This window comes from Schistosoma mansoni, chromosome 4, assembly GCF_000237925.1.
Source record: "Schistosoma mansoni strain Puerto Rico chromosome 4, complete genome".
Taxonomy (NCBI): Eukaryota; Metazoa; Platyhelminthes; class Trematoda; order Strigeidida; family Schistosomatidae; genus Schistosoma; species Schistosoma mansoni.
Genome location: NC_031498.1, coordinates 1,975,215 through 1,991,576, shown reverse-complemented (window position 1 = coordinate 1,991,576; position 16,362 = coordinate 1,975,215). Strand labels below are relative to the sequence as shown.

General features: G+C 32.5%; 1 non-coding gene across 1 annotated transcript; it reads right to left on the bottom strand.

Annotated features, from left to right (window-relative positions):
• Nucleotides 1-16,014: 16,014 nt before the first annotated feature.
• On the bottom strand, nucleotides 16,015-16,112 carry Smp_tRNA_02334_Leu_CAA.1.1. Its single transcript has one exon. It is a non-coding gene (tRNA).
• Nucleotides 16,113-16,362: the final 250 nt, after the last annotated feature.

The window sequence follows — 16,362 nt, the reverse complement described above, 5'->3', positions numbered from 1 at the left end:
TGTGGAGATTTTAGTAATTTTATATAGGTGAAATCATAAGTTTATTGAAGTTAGACCACCATGGAAAACCTGGAAATGGCCGTCCAGTACTTCCAGGTTTTCCATGGTGGTCTAGCTTCAATAAACTCATGATTTCAACTATATAAATTTTATTTAACTGACAGATATTTGAAAGATTATTTGACCCTTAATTCGATTACATTGTGAACTAGACGAGAAGGTAGTTGGAGTTTTGAAATTTTATGATGAAAAATCTCTCGGTTCAAATAACCCTTGGAATTTTAAAAAATAACTGCCATTTTTTGTCTATATGGGGTTATGGAGATTGTTAAGTTTTAGATTGAGATCATGAATCGATTGGTGTTAGACCACCATTGAAAATCTGGAAGCACTGAACAGCCGTTTCGTCCTGGTATGGGACTCCTTAACAGTGCTCATCCACGATCCTGCCCGTGGGATTCGAACCCGGAACCCTCGATCCAGCACACGAACGCTTAACGCTTAATCTCTAGACCACTGATCTGACATACAACGGCGTAATGTCTAATTTCCATCTGTCTGTCTCATCAAAAGATCTCTCCCTCTCTATGTCTCAATTAATATTAACATTTATCAGCCTACATGTTCTGACATGTATCCTTTCTATGTTGTCATCTGTAATTTGTTAATAAAAAAAGTAATTAAAAGTGAATATTAAACTTCATTAAATCTATCAATCATTCATGTATTTATCTTCCTCTTTATATTAACAGATCACTAGAAGTTGTCTAGTTGTCTGAAATCATTACAGTAATTAGATTCTGTGTGATCAGTAGTTTAACTCCGCATATAGCTCCTCCGGGGTCCAAGCCCGGGTAAAGGAAGAGGGTTGGGCATGGGGTTAGCTACCCCACCCCATAGAAAACCAACTCGCTAAAAAACGCTAACCAGAAAAAAAATATTCAGACCATTTAAAATCTGCCCTGGGAGTAGAAGGAATAATTATGATGTCTCATGATGAAAGCCGAGTTCCTTCGGAAGTCATGAGGCCGATGCACCTTCTAACAACCAGAGCGACAATTTTTATAGGTATATGGAATGTCTGAACAATGTGGGAGATCGGAAGAGTTTTCCAAATTACTGCATGACCAGTAGTTTAAGTGGGGCCCTAGTATGTTAAGTTTGTAACTTCATAGAGATGTTAATTAATCATTATCATATGGTTCGAGCAATCATTTTGTTGCTCCATATTAAAAAGTTATTATTACTGAGATATTTGAGTTATTATTAAATCTCATATATCCAACTAGATCACGTATGAATACAAGGATAGGTCATTATTAAACAATATGATCCGATTATAGTTTTTTAAAAAAAAACCTTTGTGAATATTTCGTAAACATATTGAAGGTGATTTCATTATGAAATGAAATCAGTGCTAGAAAACATTCTGTCTGACTAGAATTTAACTGTGTTTACTTCTTATGTTTTCAACAACTCTAAACGCTTAAGAACTAGGTTTCCGTGTACCCGTCTACACACACACACACACACGCGTTCTCCTGGTAATAATAACGATTAATTAAGTTTCTAGAAAGCTGATATTTCTATATATATCGTGTGATATTAATACAGAAATTTTTGATTTGTCAGTGATATGGTTTAGGCCTAGATTTCGTATACATATAAATAGGTCATTACTAAACAATAGGGTTCAATTGTCACTGATTATCTATTACTGTGCAGATTATTTTTTTCAAATAAACAACCTTTATTAGTTTTATCAAATGTTAATGATTGAATACATTACTAAAGTAACAATCTAAGAATTTTCGTCAATTATAACCATAACTGGTTAGCATAACTCAAGTCACAACAACTCTCACTGATAACAGAGTTGTATATCCTTTGAACTTGAGACATTAGTAATTAATGTATTAAATGTTAGATAACTGACTAAATAAGACTATTTTCATAGTTAGTTTTACATTTTGTTGGGAGATCGTCCGAGTTCTGATACAGATATATACGCTTTATTTATGAAAGTCCGAAACTGTTACAACTGACAAGGATCATTCATAAATATATATCTGTCTATGTAAGAAATTTATGCCAATGTATATCTTTCTCCTTAGGAACTTGAACAAATATATAACCAATAGCACGCAAGTGTCAACATCTATCACTTACCATTTGATTTTGAATTAATATGACTGATTGGCTCAGCCTTTCAGTTCTCTTTCGCGAAAGAATAATTCTTGCTTTTTGGATTCAGCTGCATGAAATGTAGTGCGGATAAATCACCTTCCACCTCATATATGCATACAACACCTGAGAAAAATGTTTGTTCCGGTGGCCAACGTCTTGTAGCTATATACATATGATTTCTATCTATCTATCTACCTATATATATATATATAACTTCCATCGATTCGATCCTCAGTGAATTCGTGGATGAACACTGTTGAGAAATCTTATTATAATAATTTTTATTCAACGGTGAATTTTCTACATCCCATGAATTACATATTCTGTAACCGCTTCTGATCACAGACCACTGCATTCGTGTTACAGACTTATTATACTTTTGTGTAGTTTTAAAATACACTCATAAAGACTTTCCTCTTGAAATAAATTATTTTATGGTAAAAAGCACAATGAAAGGCTTTTGAGGATGGTGATATTCTTCGGGATCTGAGAACAAATCTTTAAACAAATATCACTATTTCATCTTTATTGAATGAAAAAGCTAAATCAATGACAAGAAATACTGCTTAATAATAGTTCATCATCTTTTCACAAGTATCTAGCTCACATAGTTGATAAATAGTTGCTCAACTATTCATGGATTTATTTGAAGTTAGACATTAACACTGTTGGATGCCGGTTCAGTGGTCTAGAAATTAAGCGTTTTCGAAAGCTTTCGATTCCAGTCCCACTTTCAGGATCGTGGATGAGCATTGCTGAAGAGTCCCATACTAGAACGAAACGGCCGTTTAGTTCTTTCATGTTTTCAGTGGTGGTCTAGCTTACATCAAATCATGAGTTCAACTGTTGAATTTACTTTTTTTGTTACTTATATGTGATAAGATTACAAAACTGACAAATTTTCATTTGACCAGATAAAACTGTATAGTTTTCAAAGATGATAAGATTTTCATAGTGTACATCATAGGTTATTCATGTTTCTGTGATCACTGAAAACCTGAAGGTGTTGTACAGCTGTTTTGTCACCATTCGATTTTCGTTAAGCATTCACTGAGAAAAAGAAAATCTTGGGTTCTAATCCTCGATGAAATCGTAGATACACACTACTGGAAAGTCCCATTCTAGGGTGAAACTGTTATCCATAATCTCTCAATGATCATCTAAATTAAATTAATTCTTAAAATATATTATGATAAAACATGGTACTTTACCATTCTATTTCAAAAATTTGTCTGTTGACTTGCTAATAACAACCTGACAGTATTGTAAAGGTGATGAATTATTTGAGAATGAAATCTATGAAAACAAAAAGACGTAGAAACATTTACCTTATCATTAGGTTTCTTTATTTCAATGATGAATGAATAGTTAAGATTTTAGCTAATTAAAAATATAAAGGGATAGATTCCTTCTTTCTTTAATTCATATATAACTAATAACCATTGAGTAATATATGAATATTGTGTACATAAAGTTCCGAACATTCGATACATTAACTATGATCAATATTACTTACTTACGCCTGTTACCCCTCGTCGAGGAGCATAGGCCGCTCATTAGCATTCTCCATCCAACTCTGTCCTGAGCAATCCTTTCCAGTTCTTTCCAGTTGTTATTAATCCTTTTCATACCTACTTCTATTTCCCGACGTAATGTGTTCTTTGGCCTTCCTGTTTTCCGCTTCCCTTCCGGATTCCAAGTTAGGGATTGCCTTGTAATGCACATTGTTGATTTCCTTACTATATGTCCTATCCACTTCCAACGTCTTTTCTTAATTTCCTCTTCATCTGAAAGCTGGTTTGTCCTCTTCCATAATGATTAATATATGGATTGTTAATTCATGGCTGAAACTTGGAGATCCTCTGAAAAATAAATAAATAAATACATCTATTCAATTCTGTATGTATGTTTAACTTGATTGTTAGTTTCATTTTCTATCGTTATTATTGTTTGTACAATAAAAACTATTGTGTAGTGAAAAAACGGCAGAAATCAATGAGTGTTGAAAACTATGAGCAACAAACTCAATTATTGAATTATAAGAAAGATGTTTATAGAAATATTCTAAATGAATAGTTAATTGGCAAATCTTTTTGTTGGAAAAGATTGTGTTTTTTTTATAGTGTAAGTGTATGTATGTGTGTAATTATGTGAATCAAATCATGGTGGTCTAGCTTAAATCGAATCATGAATTCAATCATTAAAATGACTATAATCTCCACAAACCTCATTCTAATAATAATCATATGTTTACTAGTGACTAGATTCAAAATAGATTTCTTGGAGTTCTAGTGAGATGCCATGACCACTAGAGTTCAATCCGTGTAGGGTGAAGATAGGTATCTACCTCAGACAATGGATGAATGGTTGTGTAACTGTTCATAGATCAATGAAAGTTAGGTGCCGGCTCAGTAGTTTAGAGGTTAGGCGTTCGAGTCTGAAACCCAGGGTCCTGGATTCGAGTCCCACGTGCGGGATCATTCATGAATAAATTCTAGATAATAATTTTACTAGTAAGCGCCTGAAACTAATGATATTCGATTTTTTTTTATTTATGAGGTTAACCCAACTTTCATTCAATATTCAATAAAAGTGTAATAACTAGCATTTTTTAATTTCAAGCATTTTTTCTGCTGGTTTGATGGGTAAGTGCTGTACATATATGTGTCAACTTCATCAAGGATTTCTTTTCAATTTTTTTAAAATCCGTCTACGATATTGTACTTGGGACTCGGACCCGAAAACCCCGGTCTTATGCGTGAACTCGATTTCTGGACCGCTGAGATAGTATTCAATGGTGCTAATGTCTAACCTCAATCAATCCAGAACTGTAATGGAAAATTATTTTGCGTCACTGAGAAATTAGTATCGTGAATGTATATGTATGGTTTATATTCAACATGAAAGTCAAACCCAATCATGAACTATGCACGCACCACTAAAATATTATTTTCATATTTATAAATGTTAAATATCTTGTTGTTTTTTTAATCCTCAGATTGAGAACCTTGTGAACAGTTTAGTAGATTCGTTAACTATGAAAATTTTTAATGTTAGGTGGTTGATGAGAGCTAATTGTCCCGAAATCTAGATCAACCAGGGTCTCCTACCAACCACTTGAGAAATTATCAGTATACAGTTGTGGAGATTGTTGAGTTTCAAATGAGATCACGAACCGACTAGAGTTAGATCACCATTGAGAACTTGAAAGCACTGGATGACTGCTTCATCCTAACATGGGACCAGAGATTAAGCCTTTCCCCATGAGACCGAAGGTCCTGAATTTGGATCTCGTGTTTAAGATCTTAAGTGCACACTTTTGAGGAGTCTCTTACTAGGACAAAAACGACTATTCAGTGCTTCCAGGTTTTCAATGATGATCTAACGTTGATCCATTCATGATCTCGATTAAATCTTGAAAAATTACCGGTCGATCTACTATTCCCAATCTAAAAGAAAAGCACTCTTACTCATATTTCCATCCTTGTAGTACATCATTAATGAAAAAAAATAACAATCAATGATAAACTTTTTTTCCAAAAAACAAAATCCATCTGAAAAAAAATTGTAAATTAAAAGACAATTAAAAGTTTTAATTTTTTTTTCTTCTTTTTTCTTTCGCCTTCCATTTTGTTAGTCACATGGTTTTTTTATGAATCTTTTCTATTTATTGTATCCTTTTTTTTATACAGTACTTTGGTTGATCATTTACGATTCTTATGCTTGATTTATTGTGCTACTTAAATAAATACATAAATACAAACACGCACACACACACACATGTACATACACCCCTACACACATTATTGTACACTTATGGGGTAAATATGTAAAATGTTTATATATGAAAAGAAGAAGAAGAAGAAGAAGAATGGCAAGATAATTCATGCATTTACATATGCATATAATTTTATATACACGTTCACCTTAAACTTGATTAGGCGTGGTTTTGTTTGTTTGTTTGTTTTTTTTTTGTTTGCTGAAAGTGGTCATAATTACAGAAGTAAAATAATCATTATTTACTTTAGGTATCATAATGATTACATGAAAAGTTTACATATGAAAGGGAGAATAAAAGTAAAGAACCAACATTGTGTGTGTGTGTGTGTGGGTACGAGAGTGTGTGTGTGTGTATGTAAGCATTATCATTTCAAAAATAAGTGATCTAAATTTGAAATAAAATGTGATTGAAAAAATTTGGAAAAAAAAAAGAAAAGATAATTACTCTTGTACATTAATAAACATGATTATTTATTCATCATGACAACTAATAATAATAATAATAATAATAATAATGGCAGTAGTAGTAGATTAAAACTTTTAACGCGTTGAGGTTTCCATTTAATTCGAAAAATGTATTATCTCTTCTAATTGCCCGTATATATATGGACAGATAGATTGATAGATGGATGGATAGATAGATAGATAGATAGATAGATGGATATAGATATAGATATAGTTAGGTAGATAGATAGATAGATAGATATAGTTAGATAGATAGATAGATAGATAGATGGATAGATAGATAGATAGATAGATAGATGGATATAGATATAGATATAGTTAGGTAGATAGATAGATAGATAGATATAGTTAGATAGATAGATAGATAGATAGATGGATGGATGGATGGATAGATAGAAAGATAGATAGATATAGATATAGATATAGTTAGGTAGATAGATAGATAGATTGACTGATAGATAGGTAGATATAGATAGATTGATAGATAGATAGATAGATAGATGGATAGATAGATAGATAGATAGATGGATATAGAATTTATTGTTTATTACAAAATCACATAGTGTGTTAGTAAAATATAAAGATCATACAGTGATTATATCATTTACACAGGTACTTTGAGTTGTCCCTTATGTACTCAACTATTCATCTAATTCTGTTGTTATTTCGATTGCACTTACGATCGCTGACATATAATATCTGTCAGCATATATATATATATATATATATATATATATATATATATATATGAGTAAACTTAGATGAACATGAACTAGTTATTATCAGACGGGGTTTTTGTTGAGATTTAGTACTCTGGAGCGAGACTGGTAGGTCCTAGGTTCGAATCTCACGAGGCGAGGTCGTGGATGCGCATTGCCGAGGAGTCACACAATAGGACGAAACGGCCGCCCAGTGATTCCAGGTTTTCCATGGTAGTCTAGCTTCAATTGACTCACGCTTGAAATTGTGAACTAGTTAGCCTAATGTTTGATGAATGATTTTGACAAAAGTTTCAAAATGAATTGAGACATAAATTTGGAATTAGTATCAGTGGTCATGTACGGATTGGTGACTAATTTTGAGAGGTAATTTCCGGAACTCCATTGAGAAGATATCATCGATAGGATTCAAATATGGTAGATATTAGACAGTTAACCATCAATGACTTTGATTGATAGTTGTGTAACAACATGAATTGATTGAATTAGAAATGTAATTTCGTAGATTGTGTTTCAATGATTGAAATATTAAGCGTTTTACAGGAGACCTTAATGTGTTAGTGTGGTGGTTAGGCAATGTTGTGAACGTATATTGTTACTGTGGTTTCTAATACTAGTAGGAAACAGCTTTTCAGTACATTTCATCATCAATAGTAATGTTAGTAACTTTCAGTTCATTATATAAACTATCAACTTTAACTATTTCCGCGAATTTCGCATAATAATGATTATCTGTTGTAATTTTTATGGTCGATTATCATGTCAGCTCACTGAAATGATCATTTCTTTTCGATACTTTGAATAAACTTATGATGAATGACTGACTAATACTTTCGTACTTCCGAATAATCAATGAATTACTATAAATTATATAAGGAAGGTTCTTAAGAGTCATTAAATCATACTTTGATAATGTGAATTTAAACGCATTAAATAATTACGACACTTGCTCTGGCGCGAGACTGGTAGGTCCTGGGTTCGAATCTCACGAGGCGAGGTCATGGATGCGCACTGATGAGGAGTCCCACAATAGGACCAAACGGTCGTCCAGTGCTTCCAGGTTTTCCATGGTAGTCTAGCTTCAATTGACTCACGCTTTCAACTTGTAAATCTATCTATTCATCTATCTAGATCTTTTTATATGTAATATTAACTGAAACTGTTTGATTTATTCAGCATTTTATGTTGATGGCTTGAGTATATTCGAATAATATTGATATGAAGTATTCATTGTTCTTTAACCTTATAGTTCCAAAAATCTTTGATTAACTATAGAGCATATATGTAGTATGACATTTGTGCTGAAATGACTTTGAATGAAAATATTAATTGATGACATTCAGACGATTTTGTTGTGTGAGTAGGGTACGTTTATATGTATTGAAACCTGAAAGGTTCGAAATCAAAACATTGTTATGACAAGGAAAAATCTTCTTCATGATACTAGCCTAGACACAAGATTGTAATTTATGATTACTTAATACACTCAATTCAATTATCTAACCAAACTAAGAGATTGCTGATACAAAATAATAAGTAATCAGTAAGCGAAAAAAGTGCAATGATTCTAATAAATATAAGATAGTCTTTTATATTTAATGTAACCGGGTGTGGTCTATAATCAATAATTTACCAACCACAGTTTAATCTAACTTGAAATATTAACATCATGGCGATATGACAATGTAGATTATACTAAGCCAGTTCTTATTTTGAAGAATTATTGACAACTATGAAATCTGTACAACTGAAGAATTAAGAAATTGTTTTCCTATTCTAACATTAAGTATTCTTAGTTGCTAAGGTTAGTACAAGAAAAGTTTGTTTGTTTATTTGAGTTGAAGATTGTGTTATAATTATGATTGTGGGTGACATATTTAACTTAAAGATTAGTTACAGATTGACATGTCTATTTGTATTTATTGATCATACATTTTAGCATAAAATGTTTAAAGGATTAGCCTTATTTGGTCAATATTAATTTAACTCATTTCATTTGATCAATACTAAAGACAAAGTTTTATTGAGATGAGTTCCTTAATGAATCTACTATGGACAGGTTTCAATTTAGAGGTATTAATTGTTATTATAGAATTGTGGATTTTGTTGAGTTTTGATTTAGATCAATGTTAGACCACCATTGAAAACCTGGAAGCACTGGATGGCCATTTCGTCCTAGTGTGAAACTCTTCCTCAGTGCGAATTCACGATCCTGAACATGGGATTCGAAACCTGAACTTTCTGTTTCGTGAGCGAAAACTTAACCTCCAGACCGCTGAGTTGGTATTCAATAGTGTTAATGTCTAACATTGTGGATGCGCACTGTTGAGTAGTCCTATACTAGTACGAGACGACTGTACAGTGTTCCCAGGTTTTCATTGGTAGTCTAACGTTAATTCATCCATGATCTCAATCAAAATTTATCTAATGAAATCAGTTATTCACGGTGGTAAAAATGAGTATCCGTTCTTAAACATCTAATCCATTCGTTAAAAAAAAACCTAAATCATATCATGTTTGATCGGGAAAATAATTTAATATATGTACTGTTGAAAAGATTTTGAGTTGTATTAAATGAGACTTTTAACAATCCACTTCCTATATTTTAAGTCTTTCATTCTACTCTACAATCTTTAAGATGGAAATAATATGAAAAATTATCTCATTTCACATAATTGGTGCCTATGATAGTTCACTGAACCGCTGTCTTCTTGACCATCTTTAGTTATCCATTATGAATGATAAAACGAAGCAAATATTCGATGTAATACATTGTCATTTAAACAAAATTAATTAACTATCATTAATCTTTAAAAAAATTGTTGTTATCCTTTATAATTCCAGCCCCCAAATGCCCTGGTACGGCAGAGAGTTGGGAGAGTATACTCTCCCTCTCCAAATCCTCTCACATGGTCACGCGTATATAGCCTCTGTCAGGGAAGTCCTACTCACTGACTTCTCGTGGCGTGAGTGTTGTTTACGTAATTGAGAGGACGAAAAGTGAATATCCATTGCTTTAACCGTGTTGGTGGACACGGAAAGTCCATCTAGGGGAGTTGGAAAATCCTGATTCCAAACCAATGGTGCACATGAGCTCCAGGATCCTGAGCGAACAAATGAAGTATGAATCAATCGTTGATCACCGGCTACCATGGGACTGCAGTTCCTTACGTTGCTCCACTGCCTTATGGATCAGATCTTTAGGTGAAAGGGTCCGGGTGTGGCTCACCAAGAAAACCACGTGCTTCGGTTTGGGCACCCGGACAGTATCACAGCCCTCACACAAATCAAATGAGATTTATGTGACGCATTTATATCTGGTGCTCCTTTGTACCAATATTTATGTGTTTAAATAAAAATAAAATAAAAAATCATAATTGTAGTATATTAGTATGATATAATATTCTGTAGTTTCTAAAGTATTCAGTTGTGAAGTATTGCATGATTTTAACTGCCAAACTAACTGCTTTCTCTCAATATTCTTCCAGATGATAACATAATTAAACCACCATGAAAAACCTGTATGTACTGGATGGCTGTTTCATCCTATTGTGAGTCTGGTTTCAATTGACTCATGAATTTAACTATCAAATTACTAAAATCTTCATAAAACCCCTTTCTAATGATGATATTGTTAGGATGGCTCGTTGACAAACTCAAAGAAGCCTCAAGAAGCTCAGAAACAGTAGAAGACATTTCATCCAATCATCGCTAGAGGAACATTCTAGAATGTCGACCTGTACCTCCCATATTGGATGAATAAGAAGGATACCCTATGTGCCTATTGACTGTCCGAAATGATGATTTACTTTCAGCCAAAGAACTATAAATACATGAGAATTTTGTACTATATTTGACATTATGTTTGGAATAACATTCCTACTTACTAGTCTTCTGTCTTCTCATTTTGCGACTTAGGAGGGGGTTGTAGCTTTCGAGTGCTCAAGTATTACGCGACATACTAAAAATCAAAGTTCCAGATACAACAGATATAATGATTAATTAATTTTAATTAAATAATTATCTTTAAAAGTTAAATTTTTATCACTAAGCATGTATAAAGTTCAATTTATTTTATTCTAAAAACGTTTTACATTTTACCTCCTTTACTGATAAGGTCATTTTTAACCATTTAGGGTCACTTAGGGTCATAAGAATTAATAACTAATCAACTATGAATAATATAAAGAATATTCAAATAAAATTTTCGGTTTATACAAGTGAATAGTTGATTGTTACCTTTTTTGTTTTTTTTTTTTGTTTTTTGAAATAATGAGATAATATTAAATGTTACTTAATGATATGAGTAAACTGATATCTGTTTTTTTCATTTTTATATAACTTTTCAGAAGGGGGTTTTGTGGAGATTTCAGTATTTTTTTATAGTTGAAATCATGAGTTAATTGAAGCTAGACCAACATGGAAATCCTGGAAGCACTGGACGGCCAAATCATCCTATTATGGGACTCCTCAGCAGTGCGTATCCACGATTCCGCCTGAAAAGATTCGAACCCAGGACCTATCAGTCTCGCACGCGAGCACTTAAACTCTAGATCACTGAGCCGGCATCCAACAGTGTTAATGTCTAACTTTAACCATTCCACGAAATCGAGCAATCGTTCACCAATTGCCTTCAGTGAGCTGATATCTCCCAACATATCTGGTTGAACTCGATTGGTTACTGCTTCTCACTAGAACTCCAGGAAATACCTCATGGAGTCAGTCACTAGTGACCATATGATAGGACGAAACGACCGTCCAGTGCTTCCAGGTTTTCTATGATGGTCTAGCTTCAATTGACTCATAATTTCAACTATATAATTTTTGTCATGAAAAATCAGTTTTCTTAAGACTAGTTTACATAAATGACCTTGGCGGGTTCATCAGTCAATCAGAAAAAATATATATGTATTACTTTATAAAACCATTTATTAGTCCAAATCTAATATTATTAACATGAATTAAAAGTTTTAATATGGATAATGTAATAAGAGGATGAATGAAGGTTAACAGAATTACGTGATATATTTGAGTAATATATTTCAAACAATCTGATCATATAGATATATATATATATATTAAGACATTATCTTATCAAAAAATTAAAAGGTCAACTAGACAGATTAGAAGGTAAGAAGAAATAAAGATCATCATAATACTAAAGTACATAATACTGAAAAGACAATATGAAGACCACATTGAATGATAAGTCAATATTATGTCTGATGTTAATTAGATGACGGATTATATAAAGTTTGAAAGGAAAGCCAACTCATATCTAATGAAGTTGCTTATTATGAATATTATGAACAAAGTGAAATTTATATAGTTGTGATCATGAGTTAATTGAAGCTAGACTATCATGGAAAACCTGGATATACTGGACGGCCGTTTCGTCCTATTGTGGGATTGCAATCTCGCGAGGTTTGATCATGTATGTGCACTGCTTGGGAGTCCTACAATAGGACGTAACGGCCGTCCAGTGCTTCCAGTTTTTCTCTAGTAGTCTAGCTTCAATTAACTCACGCTTTCAACTATGAATTTACTACTTCATTAACTGATTTGCCATCTTAGTCAAGTATTCAGATAGTTTTATTAACTTTCTATTGTTTGTAAAAACGAATGGATTAGATGTGTACTAAGCAAAAAGAACTTCATCTTTAATCTTTTGAAGGTATATTTTCAATAAGACAGATCACATTTGAAAAAGTTGGTATGTATATATATGATTGAATAAATGAGACAATAACAGTAAATATTATTTATAACCATAAAACTTAAAATGTAGGACAAAAGTATAAGTGAATTACTTTATTATTAGTTAAACTTTTGTACTTAATTAATTATGGAATTTAATTACTCAAGTTTAATTTTCAATTTAATTGAATAAATAATTTTTGTTTTCTTTTATCTTTCATAAGACAAAAGTCATTTCAATAGTTGAATTCATGAGTTGATCAAAGCTAGATTACTATTGGAAACTTGAAAGTACTGGATGATTGTTTTGTTCAAGTATGAGATTTGTCAACAATGTGCATACCACAATCTCTTATATGGGACTCGAACTCATGATCTTTGGTCTCGTGAGTGAATCTTTAATCTCTAGATCATTGAACCAGTATTCAACAGTGTTAATGTCTAATTTCAATTAATTCATAATCTTGGTCAACCCTTCATTATTATTATTATTATTATTATTAGCTTTATTCAATATTATATTATTTGGTACAAAATCGAATTCTCACCATAAAGTATTTCAACATGTTTACGTTTCTTATTTCTTCGTTGCTCCTGATGATAAACATTCAGTGATCGCTAGTTGGATGTCAGCAGTTCAGTCAATCGACATATGAATAATGTATATTCTTTTTTGCTGCATGTTCCCAGCAAACACGACATCTCTGATTAGGCCTTTTGTAACCTTTACAGCGAAAGGTTGTACAGTTTTCAGAAACGCACCGGAATAGGTTGTGTGCTTAATAGCCATAATGATGTATTAAAACAAACAATATTAGATAACTTGTTGAAATATATAGATGACGGGAAACAGGTAGCCCAGATGTTTAAGCAGGCCGCCTAATAATTGTCTGAAGTAAGTAACTGTTTCCATTCGACACATATTGGATTACACTATTTGCGGCTTTTTACTAGAACTCTAGGAAATCATCCTGAAAATAGTCACTAGTGAATATATGGTTATTATTAGTATGGAGTTGTGGAGGTTATATAGTTTTATCAAAATCATGAACCGATCAATGTTTGACCACTGTTATATCTGGAACTTAGATTTTTAGTATGTCGCGTAATACTTGAGCACTCGAAAGCTACAACCCCCTCCTAAGTCGCAAAATGAGAAGACAGAAGACTAGTAAGTAGGAATGTTATTCCAAACATAATGTCAAATATAGTACAAAATTCTCATGTATTTATAGTTCTTTGGCTGAAAGTAAATCATCATTTCGGACAGTCAATAGGCACATAGGGTATCCTTCTTATTCATCTAATATGGGAGGTACAGGTCGACATTCTAGGATGTTCCTCTAGCGATGACTTGATGAAATGTCTTTTTACTGTTTCTGAGCTTCTTGAGGCTTCTTTGAGTTTGTCAACGAGCAATCTCTACATTTTTCAAATTAATTTTTAAAAAATATCAAATCACCAAAGGAATATATTTAATCAAAGGAGTTTTAGATTTTTCTTAAAGGTATCCCAAGTTGTATTTAGTTTAAAAGAGTCAATCCATTTTTTAGTGTAAATCAAACTATAAAAATTTAAAACTCAGAAAAAAAGATTTTTAATTAGCATGGCAATGATATTTAAACTTAAATGCATCATATCTACTATTTTTGTGAATGTAATTGCTAAGTAGTGATATAACTTGTCCCCAAGTGGATGCCTAGTTAATGCATGACGTGATAAGACCGCCGCTCAGAGAGCAGCGAATTATCGATTGAAACAGTGACAGACGAAAACCGTACGAGCAGTCTTGAGTACTTATCAGTTCTGCTATCTGCCAAGCCCAGCCAATTAAGTCCACAACACCGATAACAGCCTCTGCAGTATATTTCAAACATACTGAGTTTATATACCGAACAGACTGACCACATCGTACCAATAAAATAGGAAATAACATATGTACAAGATTTAGCCAAATGTGGCCGTGAATAAGAGGAACAGTAATTAATAGACTGGGCATCACTCAGGAATGGCAAATCGTACAATAATAGTCCAAGGGTCAAAATGAAGCTCACGATAAAAGGAACATGAATATGAATAGTTCAGCCATTTAGCAATTATACAATAAAAAATATATGCACAATACTGGTTCACAATGGATCCCAAAGTTACCATTCACTATTATTATCAGGATATAACAGGTAGCAACAAAATATATGTCAATTGATGGATTGATCAAATTTTTTTTTGTTAAATCAATTTGTTGATCTTATATGTATATATATATTGATTAATCAAAGTTAACTAACTACTCTCGGTTCAATACACTTTAATTTATTAATTGACCGGATATTTTAAAAATGATAAATAGTTAGTGTAAATTTTGATCATTTATTGATTAATCGTAAATCAATGATGAAGCCAATTTTTTTTTGGTGTGTAAATAAATTCTTATCAAATAATCTAATGTTTCTTATATGGATGTAGCTATATTAGTCTTATTAGATTGTTCTAATTAGCAAGAAGTAGTTGCTCTGCTGTTGTATCATACAACAATAATACCAGTAATAATATCTGCAAACTAATAAAACATTCTAGCAGTCTTTGGTAGTTTGAATAAAGTTAACTCAACAGGTGGTGTTCAGGTAATTAATGAAATAATTTCAAGCTTACTTACTTACTTACGCCTGTTACTCCCAATGGAGCATAAGCCGCCGACCAGCATTCTCTAACCCACTCTGTCCTAGGACTTCTTTTCTAGTTCTATCCAACATTTGTTCATTCTTCTCATGTCTGTCTTCATTTCTCGGCGTAATGTGTTCTTTGGTCTTCTTCTTCTTCATCTTTGACCTTCAGGATTCCATGTGAGGGCTTGTTTTGTGACGCAGTTGGGTGATTTCCTCAATGTGTGTCCTATCCATTGATAAGGGAATAATCCATTTCTTTACAAATATTCTTCATAAAACTGTACTCATATCGATTTAGTCCGGATACTACTTAACGTAATGTCATTATTTGATATAGTGACTTGATTAACTTTTCTGGAAGGTGTATTTTCAAATACTTCATTAAAACTCAATTCCTTGACAAGATGAAATAAAACAAAAACAATATGAATCATTGTATTTAAGTTTAACAAAGAATTATGTTATACAATAAATGTACTTTAGGTATGTATGCAGTCTGTGTCGGAGGTGGGATTCGAACCCACGCCCACATCGTGGACCAGAACACCCAGAAGAACACTCTTGAGTCTGACGCCTTAGACCGCTCGGCCACTCCGACGTATGTATGTATGCATGGTTACTTTAATAGATCAGTAATAATCTTAACTGTTTTAAAATATCTAACAGTTTAATAAAAGTATTGAGATCAATGTAAAACAATCAATATGCCATCAGATTTGATGACCGAATCCATTTCAACATTTCTTTTATTACCATTGATATTGGTTAGATAAAGATGATTACCAAAAATCAGATTGTATATGACATCTACTTCATCCTAACTAGTAGTATGGTGTGTGCTACTGATG